Raw genomic sequence first — 21397 nt, forward strand, 5'->3', positions numbered from 1 at the left:
CATTGCATTTTGCAGATGATCATAAGTCCATATGATGTAGCTTCAGAATCATTATCAGCGACTCATGCAATGCCAAGGAGAGAGATGGAAAACTATTCTGTCACCAGCTTGCAGGGATGCACCTGTCTGTCCTTCCCCAACTCCCGCATCTATGTCAGCCCCGACAATCTCCAGGACGCCGTCCTCCCAGGGGGTGAGCTGGGCTAATGAGGGCGGCCCTCCTCCTGTCCTGGCTCGCTCGCTCCTGTTGTGAGCTCTCTTTTCCTGCAATGAGGGAGACAAATGGAGATTGAGTGAGAATGAAGGAGTGAGTGCAGAGATTGCATAGCATAGATACTTAGAAGGAGACAAAGATGGAGTGAGGTTGCCAGACCAAGGGCCCTCCCTGTGTGTTGTCAGTTGTGTTCAAAGCATCAGAGTGAGAAGGAGTGTGAGGGCTGCATGGTGGAATAGTTATGTGAATGTGAGCATAGAGAGAGAGGGAATGTGTAAGGGTGCATGGATGAGAGTGTCAAGTGGGGTATGGAGGAAGAGATTGCTAAAGCTGAGTGCTGGTGAGGAAAGGCAATGGGGATCAGATTGAGGGTGATGGAAACTTCATACAGTACTTACTTTTCCAGTGCAATGAAGGTCATGGAATCTTTTTCTGCACTGCATCCAGGTGCACTGTGTGAGCCCCAAGGAGTTGACTTCCCTGCCACCTGTAGCCACACAGCCTTGGTCTGACTGGGAGGCCTCTTCCTCCCTGAAGGGAACAGGACCTCCCTGTGGGCCCTAGCACCATCCAGCAATACCTGGAGTGAAGCCTCATCAAATTTTGGGGCAGCTCTTGCCCTCCCGCTGGCCGTTGCTCCTGCAGGCTCCTGTGCCATCTCAATGGTGAAGTTTGGAAGCCTGCAGAAGAAGCAAGGCTTGCTGTGGGCCCCAAAAGCAGCAGCAATGGCGAAGTCATATTCTGCGACTTTCTGACTGGAAATACTCAATTGCCAAGGCTACCCACACGTTGGAAATCAATTGGCCAATTGAGTGAAAATTATATCAATCTCAGACCCATTTAGATTCGTGTGTGAAACACCAAATTCGGGGAACCCGACAATTCCCCGCACCTGAGTTAAAATCGAGCCCTTAATGAATAGTTGAAATTCTTCAGTTATTTTAGTGCGTTAATGCTGCCACTGAAATAGTGGAGAGGGGCGTTTCAAAACAAGCAGCATTCATACACTGGTATCCAACAGCGTAATTTCAGAGTTTGTGTCTGTTATTTCAAGATGGATCCTAATTGTGACAGGAATTTTCTCCAAACAGACCTATGTAAACATTGAGGAAAAATGCATCCCAACAATTATAGAAACAAATTTTGGGTTTTGAACAACAAATACACTGCAATGTATATATATATAAAGCGGTTCTTCTGTCTGTCATTCCGTCTGTCTGTCTGTCTGTCTTTCTGTCTGTCTGTCTTGAATTAACTCGAAAGTTATAGAGCGTACCTACACGTGCGTTACGTTGAAAGAAAGCTGACGATTCCAGAACCGTCCTAAGCGTATTTACATTTCGGCCGGGAAAAAATTGCGCCCGCGGTATCCAAAAAACGTTCAATATTCCGCTCATTAGCATCGAGTGACGTCGAGGTCGACCAATCGTACGGCGGGTTCCTGGCGCGTGCGGCCGGGCCCTCCTACGGTCGAGTGATGGGACGATTGACCAATCCTACGCTTCGGTGACCTGACGGTCCACCAATCGGTGCCTGTGTGGGCGGGCCTTATCATTCTTGAACCAAGGTGAGTCACCGCCATCTTGATTCCAAACTTTTCCTTTCTTTTTCCCGCTTTCTGCGTCTTTAAAAAAAGTTCCTTTTAAAACAGAAATTCTTTTTTAAAAAAGTTAATTACTTTCAGAAATTGTTTTTTTTTAAAAGTTAATTACTTTCTAAATCTTTTATCTAACCTCATTAATTTTCCTACCTTTCCCCATTTTTGCAGGTAGGCCTCTAAGCCTGGGCATCTGTTGCCAGCCATGCTGGACCCTAGGCAATTGTTTTGTGGCAAGCTCCTCCCACCCCTCACCGCCCCCCCCCTTCGGTCTCCCCATCACGTGATGGTTGACCAATCCTATGGCGTGTGTGGGCGGGGCCTGATGCTTAAGACAGAATAAATAAAAATTACTTTAGTCTTCGCGAGCACTGGAGTGACTGCAGCAACTATTGCAACGTAAGTGAAGAGATAGAGAATAAATAATTCAGTTTTTATATCTTCTAACTTTATATCTTCTTTCCTTAAAAAACTTTCAGTTTTCAAAAGCCGAAAGTTTTTTAAGGAAAGAAGATATAAAGTCAGAAGATATACAAAAGCCAAAAGTTTTTAAGGAAAAAACATATAAAGTTAGATTTCCGATTTTGTACCATGTAGCTACTTCTTTTTAAAAAGTAATCAAATTTTGCAGTTTTTAATTAAGAATTTTTTTTTTTCCGTGCTTCCAACCGACATGAGAAAATGGCCACCGGCTTCTTCATGCACCTTCAAGGCTGGCAGACAGCTTTTTTTCCCTTTCTGCCCCCGCCCCCTATCCCCTCCGCCCCTCTCAAGGGTTAACCCGGCCACCGGCTCTGGAGATCAGGAGGGGAGGAGGGTTACCCCGGCAACTGGGCCCGGCTATCTTTCATCCTGGCAGCAGTTCAATGCAGCAACACCACAGCGCCATAATTGATCCTGGCGGCACAATTTCCTCGTGACGCCATCTTTGATCATGGCGGAACTTCAATGTGGGCCCGAACAGCGCCATCTTTAGTCTGGGCTGCCCGGTTTCTTCCTCCTCCCCTCTCTCCTTCCCCCCCTCCCTCCCTCCCAGTCGCTCGCTCTCTCTCTTCCAACAACAACATGCCCTCGAAAAAGCCTCGGCACCGCCGGGCACTCCAGCTAGTCGTTTATAAGTAAAAAAAAAGTTAGAATTGTTAGAATTGAGAGGCCTTCAAATTTGGATATTTGCCATTCCAAAGTTTTGCCCCACTGCAGAGGCATGCAAACCTCCAAAGACCAATAGAAAATATGGATGCAAACCAGACTACTAGGGCATATAAACACAATTTAATTAGTAGGTACACAATTTCATTCCTTCATTTTACCTTATGAAGAATAAATGTCCATCACTAAACCATTAAGGAAACTAGTGAAGAACAGAGATTTTATTTTTTAACATAAATTTTGCAAGGGGTTCAACATACATGCCATTACCACTATGAAAGCAATAACCAGGATACAACTGGAGATCAATGCAAAGTTTTATTTTTATTCGTTCATGGGATGTGTGCATCACTGGCAAGGCCAGCATTTATTGCCCATCCCTAATTGCCCTTGAGAAGGTGATGGTGAGTCGACTTCATGAACCGCTGGAGTCCATGAGGTGAAGGTACTCCCACAGTGCTGTTAAATGAGTGTTCCAGGATTTTGACCCAGCGACAATGAAGGAACGGCGTTATATTTCCAAGTCAGGATGGTGTGTAACTTGAAGGGGAACTTGCAGGTGGTGGCGTTCCCATTTGCCTGCTGCCCTTCTCCTTCTAGATGGTAGAGGTCACGGGTTTGGGAGGTGCTGCTGAAGTCTGAAAATGTTTGTTGCTTTGTAAAAAAAAAAAGTATACATTTATTACTGAGCTCAGGCCAAAAAAATTAAATTCAATGGATGGAAACTTTTGATATCATTTGTACAAATGGACAATTTAGGTTGGATTTCCCTCTTTCTGGTGGTGTTCCTGACACCACAGCCCATTTTCCTAGGTGATTTATTTATACAAGGTGACTTCCCAATGAGATTCTGGCCACCAAGAGGAAGCTCCCTACTGCCAGGAGGCAACATGCCAGTGATGCTGCAGCGCCAGAAGGAACAGGCAGCCATTTAAAGATGGTAGAAGATCTCTACCAAGGATTCCAAGATCAAAGCCTAAAATGACAAGGCATTAGGGCCAAAATTGAGGGAGTAGAAATCTCTTAGGCTCCGGCCCTTCCTTAAAACTAGTAAGCGATTAAAAAAATTAAGAAATAGGAGCAGGGGTAGGCCATTCGGCCCGTCGAGCCTGCTCCACCATTCAAGAACATGGCTGATCTTTGACCTCAACTCCACTTTCCCGCCCAATCCCCATATCTCTTGCTTCCCGTAAAGTCCAAAAATCTATCAATCTCAGCCTTAAATATACTTAACGATTCAGCATCTACAGCCTCCTGTGCTAGAGAATACCAAAGATTCACAATCCTCTGAATGAAGAAATTTCTCATCAGTCCTAAATGGCCGACCCCTTATCCTGAAGCTATGCCCCTTGTTCTGGACCGATGGACATTATGTGACATTCTGGACATTTTTACATGCAATAGCACCCTCTGGTGGTGGTTACTGTGTTAACAGTTTGTATGCTGGAAAGGTCATCTGATCTTTCTTCCTGTGTGTGAGGTCATTTGACCTTTGTTCCTTTCTTCCTGTCGACCCCAGGAAGCAGTTTTGCCAGGAAGAACCTGACTTGAGTAATGGAGAATCTGCTATGAGAGGTTCCATTTACAATCCAATGTAATCTGATTTCATATGTTAGGCCAAGCGCAATATCTGTGAGTATCTTTGGTTCTTAGCATAATAGCAATGTTGTCAGAGTAATATTTTGATAATACTGTTTATAAAAGGTTAATATTTAATAGTTACAGAAGTTAGTTCAAATATTAGTTAGTTACACAATTAGTCTATTCTACTGTTGTAAATATGTTTATCTTATGTAATATCGAATGTATAGTAGTTTATGTACAAAACATACTTTGTCTTTGTTTACAGTTTCACAAATTTGTTCATGTAAAAGCTTCAAAACAGCAACCACTTCAGAAGAATTATTTTTGAATGATTGTTTAACTTGCTGGATAGCTAGATAGGAGCACGTCTAGCGCGGCCAGTACACCCCTAGTTCTAGACTCTAAATTCAGAGGAAACAGAATCTTTCCCACTACTGTCAAGCCCTCTCAGAATCTTCTATGTTTCAATGAGATCACCTCATTCTTCTAAACTTCAGAAAGTATAGGCACATTCTACTCTATCCTTCCTCATAGGAAAACCCTCTCATCCCTGGAATCAATCTCGTGAACCTTCATTGCACTGCCCTAAGGCAAGTATGTCCTTCCTTTGGTACGGAGACCAAAACTGTGCACAGTACTCCAGGTGTGGTCTTACCAAAGCCCTGTACAATTGCAGCAAGACTTCCTTACTCTTGTACTCCAACCCCCTTGCAATAAGGGCCAACATGCTATTTAACTTCCTAATTGCTTGCTGTACCTGCATGTTAAAATTCTGTACACCCAAATCCCTGTGATCACCAATATTTAATAGTTTCTCACCATTTCAAAAATATTCTGTTTTTCCATTCTTCCACCAAAGTAAATAACCTTACATTTCCCCACGTTATACTCCATCTGCAACCTTCTTGCCCACTCACTAAGCCGGTCTATATCCCTTTGCAGACTCTTTCAGCTAGAAATTCATGGCCTTCGCGCCACTCTGTAGCGTCATTAAATGGCACTAAAATGGCAGCTGCCACTCTTATCAGCTGCTGACAGTTCCCGCAGCGGCCACCATTTTCATCCTTACTTTGGCACTGCCAGTAACTTGCAGCGCATGCTGGACAAAATGGCAGCATTGACAGAGTCGGCGTGCAATGCTGACTTTACGTCACAAGCATTAACTTCGACCCTAGCGCTGAATTCAGCGCTGGGTCCTAAGCAAGCTAGATTAACCTGGTGTACAAGCAGACTGACAGTGGTGATGTCTGGAACTCAAAGGGGCACACACATCAGTCGGGTAAGTTTGAATTTAAGGGTTTGGACTGGGTATTTTTGATTTTTATTGAAGTGCTGGCTTGCTGCAATAGATGTGAGAAGTTTTTTTTTTTTTTTTTTTTTTTAAAATGTGTAGTGCATGCTGCTGGACGCTTGCAAGGGCTCGATGGTAAATGAAGGCCTTTGAGAAAACAGAACATGCTGCAAATACTCAGGTCACGCAACATCTGTGGAGAGAAAAACTGAGTTCACGTCTCAGGTTGACACGTTGCCTCAGCAACTGAGTATTTGCAGCATTTTATTGAAACATAGAAGATAGGAGCAGGAGTACGCCATTTGGCACCTTGAGTCTGTCCTGCCATTTAATGACATCATGGCTGATCATCCAAATTCAGTACCCTGTCCCTGCTTTCTCCCCATATCCCTTTAACCTGAAGATATCTAACTCCTTCTTGAATATAATGAATTGGCCTCAACGGCCTTCTGTGGTAGAGAATTCCACAGGTTCACCACTCTCTGGGTGAAGAAATTCCTCATCAGTCCTAAATGGCTTACCCCTTATCCATAGACTGTGACCCCTGGTTCTAGACTCCCCCGCCATCGGGAACATCCTTCCTGCATCTAGTCCCATTAGAACTTTATAAGTTTCAATGAGATCCCCTCATTCTTCTAAATTCCAGCAAATATAAGCCTAATCGACCCAGTCTCTTCATACGTCATTCCTGCCATCCCAGGTATCAGTCTGGTGAATCTTTGCTGCACTCCCTCCATGGCAAGAATATCCTTCCTCAGGTAAGGCGACCAAAACTGCACACAATATTCAAGGTGTGGTCTCACCAAGGCTCTGTACAACTGCAGCAAGACATCCATGCTCCTGTACTCGAATCCGCTCGCTATGAAGGCCAACATACCATTTGCCTTCTTAACCACCTGCTGCACCTACATACTTGCCTTCAGCGACTGGTGCACAAGGGCACCCAGGTCTTGTTGCACTTCCCCTTCTCCCAATCTATTGCCGTTCAGATAATAATCTGCCTTCCTGTTTTTGCCACAAAAGTAGATAACTTCACATTTATCCACATTATACTGCATCTGCCCAATCACCCAACCTGTCCAAATCATACTGGAGCTTCTCTGCATCCTCCTCACAGCACACACGCCCACCCAGTTTTGTGTCGTCTGCAAACTTGGATATATTACATCTAGTTCCTGTTATGTTCATTAATAACTAGACATTCTTATTATGAACACAGCTAGCTTCTAGCTAGTTATTTATTCAGTACACGTTCTCTAGGTACAGTATCTGTAGAGGCTTCCATGTGTGCAGGCTGCCATCTTGACTGTTGCCTTGTGGGTAGCCTAGCCTCATGGGTAATGTAGTCTTAATGTATGTATAGCTGAGTAGTGTAGTTTTATACATACAGCTATATACAGCTCTACTGCTCCACCTAGTGTCCACCACAGAATGACATGTTATTGATCACTACATCCCCCTTTCTTTGGAGGTTTAACAAAATCAATATCAATCAACTTTCAAGAAAACAATAAAAATAATATCAGTAACACTTTTGTTAGTGCTCTATAAACAAACATTTTCAAAACAGTCAACACATTTTCAAAGCTTTACATTGTACTCAAAGATTAAGTCTATCAGGCTTTTTTACTTCACGTGTGGTTCTTCTCAACACAGGTAAGTCTGATGTGTCTTCATGAGATTGTTCTGGCGGTGAATGACAAGATGCAGTTGTGGCATTGTCATCAATCTGCTCTTGTATAGATCGAGGTCTCCTTGCGATCTTTGCTTGGAGAGGGTTTCAGTGTTTCCTTCACTCTTCATGCCATAACTCTCAATGTAGTCAATGCACTCTCGAAAAACTGCTGGCAGCTGGATCCCATCATACAGCATAGTCCTCTCAGCAGCCTCGGCTAATGGAACACCAAAGATTGGCCTGAGGGAAGAAGGAGTATCCACCAGAACTGCTTCCTGCTCTGGTGCAGGCTTCTTCTTTTTCTTCTCTTTCCACTGCTTAACAACATCTGCTGCGGTTATATCTTTGGACTTTTTCTCCTTGTGTTTTTCCTCTTTGTGCTTTTCTTCCTTTGGCTTCTCTTTGACCTTAATGTCTTTTTCTTTCTTCTTGGAGAAACTAGGCTTTTTGAAGACATGGATACCCTTTGGCCTTTTCATCCTTGATGGGCTCTCTGCTTCATCACCTGAGTCATCTGGTCTGCTTATGGCACAGTTTATACGGTAGACTCTCTTGACCAGTTCTAAGTCTTCACAAGCTTTGTCACCTAGTATCGAATCAAGTCTTTCAGCCACAACAGAAAACATGAGATGATGCACTTTGTCTTTGACTGTCACTTTAAGTCTGCATACACCTAAGCTATCTATTTTCTGTCCATTATAGCTCTTCAGTAGTACTGACTTTCTGTATTTTGGGCTTTTCTTTCATTTTTTATGTCACTCATACTGATTAAGTTTGCTTTTGCCCCAGTGTCCAGTTTCAATGTAACTAATGCTCCATTTATCTGCAGTGGGATCATCCATTTGTCCTCTTTTACTGCATTAACTATGTTCAGCATTGTCTATTTCTGAGGGCTGCACATTTTCTGTATCTTTTTTGATATCGTCACATGACACCATTCCTACAAAAAATGTCTCACTTAAATCAGTGTCCTCAATCACATTAACTTGTTGCCCTTTCGTTGTTTTTACTTTTGAAAAGCATTGTTTGGCAAAGTGATTCTTTCCATTACACTTTGTGCACATTTTTCCAAACGCTGGGCATTGTCTTAACTGGTGTTTGTAACCATAGCGTTTACAATTAAAAATGTCATCCTCCGATTGCTTTTCATTTCTGTTCTGCCCACGTTTCTTCCCCTTGTAGGACACAGCACCGACAGCAGCATTATTACTCATTACAATCGCATCATTATTGATTTCACTGAAAGTCTTCGTGTGCTTTCGAGCTAGCTCGCTGGCTTGGCATATTGTCAGAGCATTTTCCAATGTTAGTTCGGTTTCTCTCAGACGTCCCCTGACTTTTTTTTTTTTTTTTTATCATGAATACCAAACACAATCTGGTCACGAATCATGGATGCTTTGAGCTCAGAGAAATTACATGTCTGTGCTTTCAGTTTCAGATCAGTTAAAGCTAACAAAAGTCTCATTTTGTTGCTGTGTCCGAGAACAGAAGATGTATCTTTCATACGTCTCATTCTTTTTGGGAGAGCAATGTGCATCAAATTTTTTTTATCACATCTTGTAATTTGTCTCTGTTCTCCGCTGGATTAAATACAAATGTATTAAATACCTCTATCGTCTGTGGGCCTGCAACCGTAAGCAGCAACGCTATCTTCCTTGTGTCTGGCTTCGTACCGAATCCGATGGCTGCAATGTAGAGTTCGAATTGCTGTTTAAAAGTCTGCCAATTGTAGTCGATTTTTTCCTGTGAGATTCAAACGCTCTGGTGGCTTCAAATTCTCCATGTCGCTTTTCACAATTTTCAGCAGATCTTCACCACCCTGGTACCATGTTATGTTCATTAATAACTAGACATTCTTATTATGAACACAGCTAGCTTCTAGCTAGTTATTTATTCAGTACATGTTCTCTAGGTACAGTATCTGTAGGAGGCTTCCATGTGTGCAGGCTGCCATCTTGACTGTTGCCTTGTGGGTAGCCTAGCCTCATGGGTAATGTAGTCTTAATGTATGTATAGCTGAGTAGTGTAGTTTTATACATACAGCTATATACAGCTCTACTGCTCCACCTAGTGTCCATCACAATGACATGTTATTGATCACTACAGTTCCCTCGTCTATATCATTAATATATATTGTGAATAACTGGGGTCCTAGCACCGATCCCTGCGGTACCCCACTAGTCACTGCCTGCCACTCGGAAAAAAACCGAGTATTATTACTGTCATTTCACATTTACAGCATCTGCTTGCAGAGGGACGAGGAAGATGCATTAGAGGAGGAAGCCGCAGAGGAGGAAGCATCCCAGACAGCACTTGTGGCTGGGATATCTGGGACAGAATCATCAGCCTGCGGTCCCAATGACCACAACCCCAATTCCCCTTTCAACCTTAGTCCCACACCTTGCCTTCCATCTGTTACTGACCATCACAGCGTCCTCTTGGCCACGATCTTGAAACAAAAGGCACCACAAAGCAAACTTTCTAATCCACCTATATACATCTATCCAGCCAATGTGACATCAAGGAATCAAATCACCTGTATACATTCCCTTAGTGACTGTGTTGTATGTGCCTTTGCCTAGCCTACTGATGTCATACAGTGCCACCCCAGTGGCTGCAGCATGCCTGGTGGAAGGCTGCTAACTTTGTGGGGGGGACACTGCAAATGTCCTTGCTGGTTAAACTGGAGGAGCTAGTGGCTGGGAGTGTCAAATCAATCGTCTTCTGTTCTTCTTCACTCGCCTCTCCCGCTTCTTGTTGACCCACTGGCTGGGCAGGCTGCATTTCTTGTGCCTTCCTCATTTCACACACAAGGGTGGAGTTGTGCTGATGGGAGGAAAAGCAACAGGTGCATGCCAGAAGGAGGATAATGTATGAGGATACCAGCATCTTGTATCCTTTTTCAGCCCCCAAGGGCTCAACCATGCTCCTGCCAAGAATGGCCTGCGCCATCTCCTCCAAGGGGGTAAGGTGAGGCTAGGAGTGATGTACCGCGTCATTGGTGCAGATTGTTGGTAGGTGAGTGATTGGGCAGTGTGTGAAGCTAGTGGTGCAGTTGGCTTTTGAAGATGCATTCATTGACCTTGGCCAGTGGCCGGAGGTCATGAAGTTTCTTTGGACACCAGGAGCCAGGTGGTAGTGGCAACACTGCTGACAGTGACGGCCTCGGTGATGTACTCCCACATCCTTCTTTCTGGAAGGCCCTCGTGGGTAGAGGGCCTGTGTTGCAGTGTTGACCACCTGCACAAAGCTGGAGTGCTGCACGAGACCCTTGGTGCCCCTTCCCTGGCTTGCTAAGCCATTCGTGTTAATGCTGAGGCAGTTTTCCCATTTGTTGACATTAGGAAGGTAAATCAGCTTTAAGAGCTGAATATTCACAGTTGGAACTTCTTTTTAAAAAAAAAAAAAAATTTTTTTTAATTCAACATTTAAAAAGGCAGAAAGAGCTAAAAAATGTATTGATTCACTTCATTTTATTCTGTATTGCTTCAGTGCGCATGGTCACTGACTTAATAAAACTCACTACGCACGGTTCAAAGATAAAGCAAGGCTTTAAAATCAACTTATTTCAAAACATGGAGGTCTAGTTGTCCTTCACTAGTTCCTGTCTTACAAAATGTCCCTAGGCAAGCTGGGCCCACGCCCGAGTATTTATACTCCTTGGACGGCGCCATTCTTCCTGCCTAAAAGATTTGGACTTCCTCCGAATGGATTAGGCGGACCACGAATAGCCGCAGTCTTTTACATCTTTGTTTATGGCTGGAAGGCACGTCTCCCCGGACCATGTCTGGGTCCCTGGGCTGCTTGATCCATACTGGTAGATCGACAGGGCCCGTGTCGCCTTGATCGACCGGAGGGAGACTGGGGAGATCGTGACTCCGGGTGCGGGTCCACACAGGCGCAGAGCTGGCTTCATCTTGTTTAATAGCCAGGGATTAACCGGCGTCCTGGCTTCGGGTGGCCATCCCATGGGGAGCGCTCGGCTCCGAGTGGATCCGGTGGGGTAGCCGGCAGATCTCTTGATGTCCCAGGTAGGGCGTCATCTTCAAAGGAGCGCAGAGTGTCAGCATCATTACCGTGGGTCCCTCTCAGTTGGGTCTGTGGGACCGGTTGGACAAGGAGCCAGATCTCGGAGTGAAACGGTGGACTCCCGGCCATCAGGGTACCGCACATGCATGTACGTTGGCTTAACATCCGTGAGTTCCACCTCGTCGACGAGGGGATCGTTTTTGGAAGATCGGACGAATCTTTGGAGCAGCACGGGGCCGGGAGCTGCCAACCATGACGGTAGGGACATCCCATGAGTGGAGCGACGCTGGAACCTGAAGAATCGCTCGTGGGGCATGACATTGGTGGACGTAGAAAGAGACCTGATGGAATGCAACACGTCAGGGAGCATAGTTTCCCACTGCTGGTCTGGTAGGTTGCATGACCTCAGTGCAAGGCGAACAGCGTTCCAAATGATAGCGTTGTATCTCTCAACTTGTCCATTACCGATGGGATGGTACAGTGTCGTTTTACTTGTGGCGATTCCCTGTTGGGAAAGTTTGCTTGACATGAAGGAGGGACCCCGATCAGACTGGATGAAATTGGTCGTACCGCAAAGGGAAAAGACTTGATCAAGGCATTTGATCACAGTGGAAGTAAGCATATTGGGACGGGGAAAAGCGTGAATATTCGTCCACCATAGTAAGTAGGTGTTTCGCGTTGAGGAAGGCAATGGCCCTTTAAAGTCAATGCTGAGTCGCTGCATAGCGTGTATGAGCGAGCCATCCGATGGACGGAAGAATTGCGGATTTAATTCCGCACAAATTTTACAGGAGGAGAATGTTCTTTTCACATCTTCCGTAGAAAATGGGAGATTTTTAGGTTGCACATACGGGTAACACCAGGATGGCATAAGTCAGTATAAAGATCCACAAGAGTCGAAGTTGAAATAGAAGAGCATAATGCCCACGTGAGGGTATCGGGGGCCACATTCTCTTTGCCGGGTCGATAATGTATGGTGTATCCAAAGGAGCCCAATTCCATCCTCGAGAGTTGTATTTTGTTATTCTTGATCTTAGTGCGTTTCCGGTTATCCAGCATAAAGGCCACGGAGCGCTGATCGGTTACAAGTGTGAAATGGCGACGAGCGAGAAAATGACTCCATTTACGTACAGCTTCGATGATGCCCGTAGCCTCCTTCTCGACAGGAGGATAATGGAGCTCGCTACACTGCAAAGTTCTGGACAGAAATGCAACAGGTCGAGCACCTTGATTCAAGGTAGCAGAGATCGCCACCTCCGATGCATCGCACTCGACCACGAAAGGAAGATTTTCATCAATGGAACGAAGCGTGGCTTTTTCCAGTTGTCGCTTGGAGGTTGAAAGGTCAAATAGCCGTTGCCTCCAATGGAAATGACTTTGCGTGAAGCAGGGGCTGGATCTTGGAGAAGTGGGGTATCCATTTCGCATAATAGGCGAACATGCCAAGTGCCCGACAAAGAGAGCAGAGATTCGTAGGGGGAGGGAGCTCCTGAAGCGGACGAAGTCGCTCCGGATCCGGTTTGATGACACCGTTGCCCACCCAGTAGCCAAGGATGTTGACTGATGGTGCTGATTTCACAGATTTAGACTCATTTAAGGTTAAGTTGCGACGACGGAGAACGTCAAAACATCTCTGGCGATTGGCATCATGCTCCTTCTGGTCATGACCAGCAATGGTGATATTATCTAGATATGGAAAAGTGTCCATTAAGTTCTCCTGTTTGACTAGGCTATCCATTGCCCGTTGAAAGACGGCCATCCCATTGGTGACCCCCAAATGGAAGGCGACAAAACTGATAAAGCTGACTATTGGCCTCAAAGGCTGTATACTTTTTGTCAGAATCCTTTAACGGTACTTGATGATATGCGCTCTTTAAAGGTTATTGACCATATCATCGATGCGTGGTAGTGGGTAGGCATCCAGGTCAGTATACTGGTTAATAGTTTGTGAGTAATCGATGCAAAGACGTTTCTTGTGTTGCTTCAGAGGATTTTTAACAACGACAACTTGAGCCCGCCAGGAAGATGAACATGGCTCAATGATACCATCAGCTAGAAGGCAATAGATTTCTGCCTTGCTAAAGGATCGATCATCTTGGCTGAAACGTCATGATTTAGTGACTATGGGCTTACATCAGGGGGGGGGGGGGGGGGGGGGAGAAAGATTGGCAAACAAGGAGGGCTCGTCGAGCGAAGCCGCCGAAAGCGCACAAAACGGTACTTTGGAAATAGTAAGCTCCGGCTTTGACCTTCCAAACTCAAAAGTGAGTCTTGTGTTGTTTCTGGAAATCCTGTCCCAGGAGCACATCACTGCATAGGTTTTTGAGCACCCGGAGCTGGATGGAGAAATAAGTGCGGCCATTGAGAATAAGGTCGATAAGAGAAAAGCCGGAAGAGTTGGTGGTCAGTGTCATCAGAACCATTGCAATTTCCCTGTCCGAGGGGTAAATACGCAGTTTTAACTTACTGACAGCCCGCGCATTAATGAAGCTGTCAGAGCTGCATGAGTCGATTAGTGCGCTCAAAATGTGTCCATTTACCGAAACCTTTGTGGCTGCATGGGACAGACTTTGGGGAAAAACAGCTGTGATGGGGAGGAGCAGCAGTTTTACCCTTGACAGCTATAACCTTAGTCATGGTTCTTGGGGGGAGGAGCAGTTTCATAGATAGCAGCTGTAACCTTAGTAGTGGCTCTTGGGGGAGGAGCGGTTTTATAGATCGTAGCTGCAAAAGTAACAGGAGCTCTCGGCCGGTATACCTTAGAAAAGTGGCCTTTCTTACTAACAGAGGCTCTTGACTGGCATACCTTAGAAAAGTGATCTTTCTTGCTGCAATGATTGCCAGTTGCGTTACGAGACAAAATTTCCTATAATAGAACGCACCGCCACAGAAGAAACACTTCCTTCCAGATTGCCAAGGTGCCGCTAGGACGGGGTCGTCATCAGTGAAGGCTTCTAGGGTAGGGTTGTCATCCGCTAGGTTAGAGTCATCATCAGTGAGGGCTTCCGCCCGAGGCCTATCGAAGGAGTCACTAAAAGTGATAGCAGCAGCCTGGGCACGAGGTAAAAGATAGGTATCTGCATTCCTCTTTGCTAAGTCCAGGGAACATGCCTGGTCATATGCAGCCTATAACTCGAGGGTTTTATTCTCCAACAGACGCTGGCATATGAAGGGAGATGCAATCCCATTAGTAAAGGAATCACAAATTAACTCCTCCTGGTACTGCTCAGCTGTGACAGCTTTAAGATTACAATCCTTGCTGAGCCTGCAAAGTTTCTGAAGGAATTTGTCAAGTGATTCCCCTGGTTGTCGTCGAGTTGTGGCCAGTAGATGCCGAGCAAAAATTTCATTTGGGTCCTTAACATATAGTCGCTGTAATATTAGGATAGCCAAGTCATAGTCTACACAGTCTTCGATATAGTCAAACACATGAGGAGATACATAATTGGCAAGTATCTCTAATTTATCAGGAACATTCTCACCACACACCGAGGAAGTTGCTGAAGGTACGATACCAGTGTTTCCATACTTTAGCAGTTGTAGGTGAATTTGGGTCCAGGTCAAGACGGGCGGGTCTGAGTAGTTTGTCCATGATGGATTAATTACTACATCGGAGTTCCCTTCTGCAGTTGAAGTCATAGCTGGCTGTTCCCAAAATCACTCAGAGCGTGGAGTCGATATCAAGTTGATTAAATTGACGTAATAAAATTCACTACGCACTTGGTTCGAATATAAAGCAAGGCTTTAACCAACTTGTTTCAAAACATGGAGGTCTAGTTGTCCTTCACTAGTTCCTGTCTTACAAAATGTCCCTGGGCAAGCTGGGGCCCACGCCCAGGTATTTATACTCCTTGGACGGCGCCACCAGCTGGCCGTCCAGTGTTATTTCATAAGTCGTTTCTTCATGATGATGAGATTTATAACAGTCACTTTAAATCGCTTCATTGACCCCTTCATTGCCCACAATTCCTTGCGAGCTCTACAGCGTCACTCCCAGAGAGTGTGGGAAGCTACAACGCCGGACCTGGACAGAAACTTCATCACTGCTCCCTCCAGCAACGCCACCACGACGGCGTTACATGGAAGGAGAGTGCTACGCCACCTATTTCCATGCCCCCCAATTTCACTCGCTTAATACTGTGGCCATTAACACCAACAACTTTGCTGGTGACCACTAATTTTTCCCCCCAGGTATCCTCCTCACAGCTTACTTTCCCAGCTAGCTTTGTATTGTCATCAAACTTGAATACATTACACTCGGTCCCTTCATCAAAGTCTTTAATATAGATCGTAAATAGCTGAGGCTATTCGATTTACTCCATGTGATATCAAGAGATGGCTGAGCGCACTGGATATAGTAAAGGCTACGGGCCACGACAACATTCCGGCTATTGTGCTGAAGGCTTGTGCTCTATAACTAGCCGTGCCTCTAGCTAACCTGTTCCAGTACAGCTACAACACTGGAATCTACCCGACAATGTGGAAAACTGCCCAGGTATGTCCTGTCTGCAAAAAGTAGGACAAGTCCAATCTGGCCAATTACCGCCCCATCAGTCTACTCAATCCTCAGCAAAGTGATGGATGGTGTCGTCGACAGTGCTATCAAGTGGCACTTACTCACCAAAAACCTGCTCACTGATGCCCAGTTCGGGTTCCACCAAGACAACTCTGCTTCCGCTCTCATTATAGCCTTAGCCCAAACATGGGCAAAGATGCTGAATTCCAGAGGGGAGGGTGACTGCCCCTGACATCAAGGCTGCATTTGACCGAGTGTGGCATCAAGGAGCCCGAATAAAACTGAAATCAATGGGAATCCGGGGGGGGGGAAAAAGAGGAGGAGGGAACTCTCCACTGGCTGGAGTCATACCTAGCACAAAGGAAGATGGTTGTGGTGGTTGAAGGTCAATCATCACAGCCCCAGGACATCGCTGCAGGAGTTCCTCAGGGCAGTGTCCTAGGCCCAACAATCTTCAGCTGCTTCATCAATGACCTTCCCTCCATCATAAGGCCAGAAGTGGGGATGTTCGCTGATGACTGCACAGTGTTCAGTGCCATTCACAACTCCTCAGATAATAAAGCAGACCATGCCTGCATGCAACAAGACCTGGACGACGTTCAGGCTTGGGCTGATAAGTGACAGGTAACATTCGCTCCACAGAAGTGCCAGGCAATGACTATCTCCAACAAGCGAGAGTCTAACCACCGCCCCTCGACATTCAACGGCATGACCATCACCGAACCCCCCACCAACAACATTCTCGGGTTCACCATTGACCAGAAATTTAACTGGACCAGCCACATAAATACTGTGGCAACAAGAGCAGGTCAGAGGCTAGGTATTCTGCAGCGAGTGTCTCACCTCCTGACTCCCCAAAGCCTTTTCACCATCTACAAGGCACAAGTAAGGAGTGTGATGGAATACTCTCCACTTGCCTGGATGAGTGCAGCTCCAACACCACAAGAAGCTCGACACCATCCAGGACAATGCAGCCCACTTGATCGACACCCCATCCACCACCTTAAACATTCACTCCATCCACCATCAGCGTACCGTGGCTGCAGTGTGTACCATCTACAAGATGCACTGCAGCAACTCACCAAGGCTTCTTCAGCAGCACCTCCCAAACCCGCGACCTCTTCCACCTAGAAGGACAAGAGCAGCAGGCGCATGGGAACATCACCACCTCCAAGTTCCCCTCCAAGTCACACACCATCCTGACAGAAATATATCGCCAATCCTTCATCGTCGCTGGGTCAAAATCCTGGAACTCCCTCCTTAACAGCACTGTGGGAGTACCTTCACCACATGGACTGCAGCGGTTCAAGGCAGCAGCTCACCACCACCTTCTCAAGGGCAATTGGGGATGGGCAATAAATGCTGGCCTTGCCAGCGACACCCACATCCCATAAACAAATTAAAAAAAAAAAATTTGGTAAAGCAGACCCAACACCTTTCTTCCATTTCAAAATCTAACCGGGTCTACCTAGGGCATATTACAATCATACTTGAAAACGCTGTTGTAAGTGCAGCAATAACAATGAAATCTTTAAACTACAATTAGTAATAGGATCAATTGATTTAGTCCATGTTAGTTAGTAGGGGGAATCTGAAATGGAGATTTCTCAGGATTCTTGCACCATTTATTCCAACTCTTTGTTTTTTGTCCTTTAACCAATCCTCTATCCATGCTAACATATTACCCCAACCGCATGAGCCCTTATCTTGTGCAACAACCCTTCATGTGACAACTTATCGAATGCCTTTTGGAAATCCAAGTATACTACATACATTTGTTCCCCTTTATCTACCCTGCTAGTCACATCCTCAAAAAACACTAATAAATTTGTTAAACTCAATTTCCTTTTCATAAACCTATATTGACTCTGCCTAATCATATTATGATAGTTTAAATGCCCTGTAACCACTTCCTTAATAATGGATTCCAGCATTTTCCCCGACGACTGATGTCAGGCTAACTGGCCTGCAGTTCAGTTTTCTCTCTCCCTCCTTTCTTGAATAGCTGTGTTACATTTACTACCTTCCAATCCATTGGCACTGTTCTAGAATCTAGAGAATTTTGGAAGATCACAACCAATGCATCCACTTATCTCAGCAGCCACCTCTTTTAGAACCCTAGGATATAGGCCATCAGGTCCAGGGGATTTGTCAGCTTTTAGTCCCATTAATTTCCAGTACTTTTTCTTTACTAATATTAGCAAAGTTCTTTACTCTCATTAGACCCTTAGATCCCAACTATGTCTTGTATGTTTTCTGTGTCTTCTAATGTGAAGACAAAAACTAAATATTGGTCTAACCTCTGCCATTTCCTTAGTCCCCATTATAATTTCTCCTGTCTCAGCCGCTAAGGGACCCACATTTACTTTCTCTACTCTCCCTTTTTACATACTTGTAGAAGCTCTTACAATCTGTTTTTATATTTCTTGCTAGTTTACTCTCACTCTATTTTGTCTATCAATATTTTGGTCATCCTTTGCTAGTTTCTAAAACTCTCCCAATCCTCAGGCTTACTACTCTTCTTGGCATCATTTTTAATCTAATACTATCCTTAACTTCTGTAGTTAGCCAAGGATGGATCACACTTCCCATGGAGATTTCATAATTCTTTAAAAGTTCACCATTGCTTATCTACCATTATACCTTTTAATCTAATTTTCCAATCTACCTTAGCCAACTTGCCCCTCATACCTAGCAAATCGGCTTTATTTAAGTTTAATCCTCTAAATTTGGACTTAATTACATCATGCTCTAACTCGATGTGAAATTCTATCATATTATGATAACACTTCCCCAGAGGATCCCTTACTATGAGATTACTAATTAACCCTGTCTCATTACATAAGACAAGATCTAAAATAGCCTCTTCCCTGGTATTGTTCTAGGAAACTGTCTCGAATGCATTCTATGAACTTGTCCTCCAAACTACTTTTGCCAATCTGATTTCTCTAGTCTATATGAAAATTAAAGTCCCCCACGATTATTGCATTATCTTTGTTACAAGCTCCTCTTATTTCTTGATTAGTGCTCTGTCCAAAAGTATAGCTACTGTTAGGGGGCCTATAATCTATTACTAGCAGTGTTTTCTGCTTCTTTGTAATTTCTTATCTCCATCCATACTGATTCTACTTCCTGCTCTTCCGAGCCAAGATCCTTCCTCACTACTGCCCTTATGTCATCCTTATCAGGGCTACGCACCACCCCCTTTTTCCATTTTGTCTGTCTTTTTGAAACATCAAGTGCCCTGGAATATTTAGTTCCCAAATTTGGTCACCATGCAACCACATCTCTGTAATGGCTATTAGATCAAAGCCATTTATCTTTATTTGTGCCATTAATTCATCTATCTGGTTATGAATGCTTCATGCTTTCTGAAGCAGCGCCTTTAACTTTTTACCAGTTTTCCCTGATTTGACCTTATTCACTAATACACTATTACCGTTAAAGTCTGTCCCTTCCTGCCACACACTGCTTATCTTTGCCCTAATCACTACACTGCTCTATAGAGCTGGGAGTGCACAGCAAGATGATAAATTTCTGCTCATCCATCATTTTAGAGAATAGTTTCCTCACTATTAATAAATTAAACTGCCACCGTGGAAGCTGAAAAATGCGGTTTAATTAGTTGGGGTTTGACATGTCCCAATTGGAAAGCAAGAACCAAGATCTGTGTCAGCAGGGCAGTACAAAGTGGAGTATTGTCCAAGCTAAATGCCAAGTTGAGTTTTTAGCATTTACAACAACAAGCACTATTGAAGGGATATCTCATTGAACTTATTGTTTATATCTATTTTGGAGTATAACTGGAGTAACATACACAGCTTGTGAGTGGTTCATTTTGTTTGTGTACACAACGACTTCAAGCCACGTTTGATACTTCTTGTGACGCAGTATATTTAATTAGAATTTAATTTATAAAAAAGCTTATGCAGCTATCACAAAATCAATCCATAATACCATAAGATAAACTGTAAATTTAATAAAATTATCCTATACAGTTAACTTTACATGCTTACAAATAGGCATTTACTTTGGAGCTGTAATGCATGCATTCTGACTTTGGAATTATACCCAACAGATTCCCATAATACGTCCACATGACTTGATACACCATTGATTTTAGCCCACAACCAATTACTAAATAAATCAGTGAATAGGAAATATGTATTTCATTTAGTCGAATTGGTCCTGGATGATTGGAATATATAGTAAAGGTGGTGTTCAAAATAGATATGCCAGTAGGTGTGTTATTGTTAGCATTAATGCATTTCCTACCAATGGAATTATTATTAGCACTGGAACAATTTTAGCATGCGTGATTTCAAAATTAATATACTTTAGCTTTAAGGTTTATTCTTTAGAATGGCAATAGTCAAAAGAAACCTTGGTTTCCAAAGCTGTGCAAACATTCTGAAATCAACCAGAACTAATCGCATTTGCAAATGCTAATTATGTAATTTACTCATCATTGGGAGAAGTTCATGTTAAAAATAACCAAGGTTTTAAAAAAAATCTACACATTTTGCACAAACATAAGATTACTGCGATTACACCAAGCCCACTCGCACAATACTGCAACAGTCTAATTGGTAGCTGTGATCACAGTGGCACTAATTCAGCAAACTTGCAATTGCCAATGTTCATGGGGCGGAGCAATGATAATTAAATGTTTAACTGTTTCGGTGAGAGAAACAGCAGAGCAAAACAAAAGATCCAGGAAATTAGGGCCAGGCATACGTAATGGCGTGGTCACTGATGCCCTAACTTCCTGGGACTTGCGTGCTGTAAAACAGGCCCTGTGACATAGATACATCATCAATGGCATGAGTCTACAGGCAATTCTGAGTCAGCATTTTTTATAATTAAGGTTAATGTAGATATAGCTGGTAACTGAGAACAGTTCAATGGTTTTATTACTTTAGCGGTGTTATTTCTGCTCCCTTACACTTTTGGGTTTTGATATGGTTCAATCATTCATTAGAACTCTCTGGCCAGGAAGTTCCTTGGATCTGCTCCTGCTTCACTGGCATTATTTCACCGAAGGTGTGGCAGGAATTCATTTGTGAATTTCCCAGCTACTATGTTTGGCATTCTCCTTGCTCCCCCACCACCCCCGATAACCTCATCGTGCCCCACCCCCCCCCACCCCAGTTTGGGAATCTCTGAATTCAATCATTATTCTGAAAATCTCCTCCTGTTCCCAGCAAAAAGAAATTACAAGTTTCCTGTGCTGTATTGAGTGGCCTCCAGTGGTCCCTTTAAGTACCACTGGTTTGGTCACTAAATGCCTGGTACAACTAAGCAATGTGTGCAGAAGTCCCCTGCGCCCCACCCCCACCCCG

At 44.2% G+C, this 21397-nt stretch overlaps 1 long non-coding RNA gene across 2 annotated transcripts in view; it reads right to left on the reverse strand.

Annotated features, from left to right (window-relative positions):
- Positions 1-3081: 3081 nt before the first annotated feature.
- LOC147121873 (uncharacterized) overlaps positions 3082-21397 on the reverse strand; it is a 99493-nt gene continuing 81177 nt past the window's right edge. For both annotated transcript variants that reach the window (XR_015077641.1, XR_015077640.1), the window contains exon 3: positions 3082-3614. This is a non-coding gene — a long non-coding RNA (uncharacterized LOC147121873). The remainder of the gene's footprint in view (positions 3615-21397) is intronic.

The sequence above is a fragment of the Somniosus microcephalus genome, chromosome 3, assembly GCF_052327205.1.
Source record: "Somniosus microcephalus isolate GS21.2 chromosome 3, FLI_Smic_1.0, whole genome shotgun sequence".
Taxonomy (NCBI): Eukaryota; Metazoa; Chordata; class Chondrichthyes; order Squaliformes; family Somniosidae; genus Somniosus; species Somniosus microcephalus.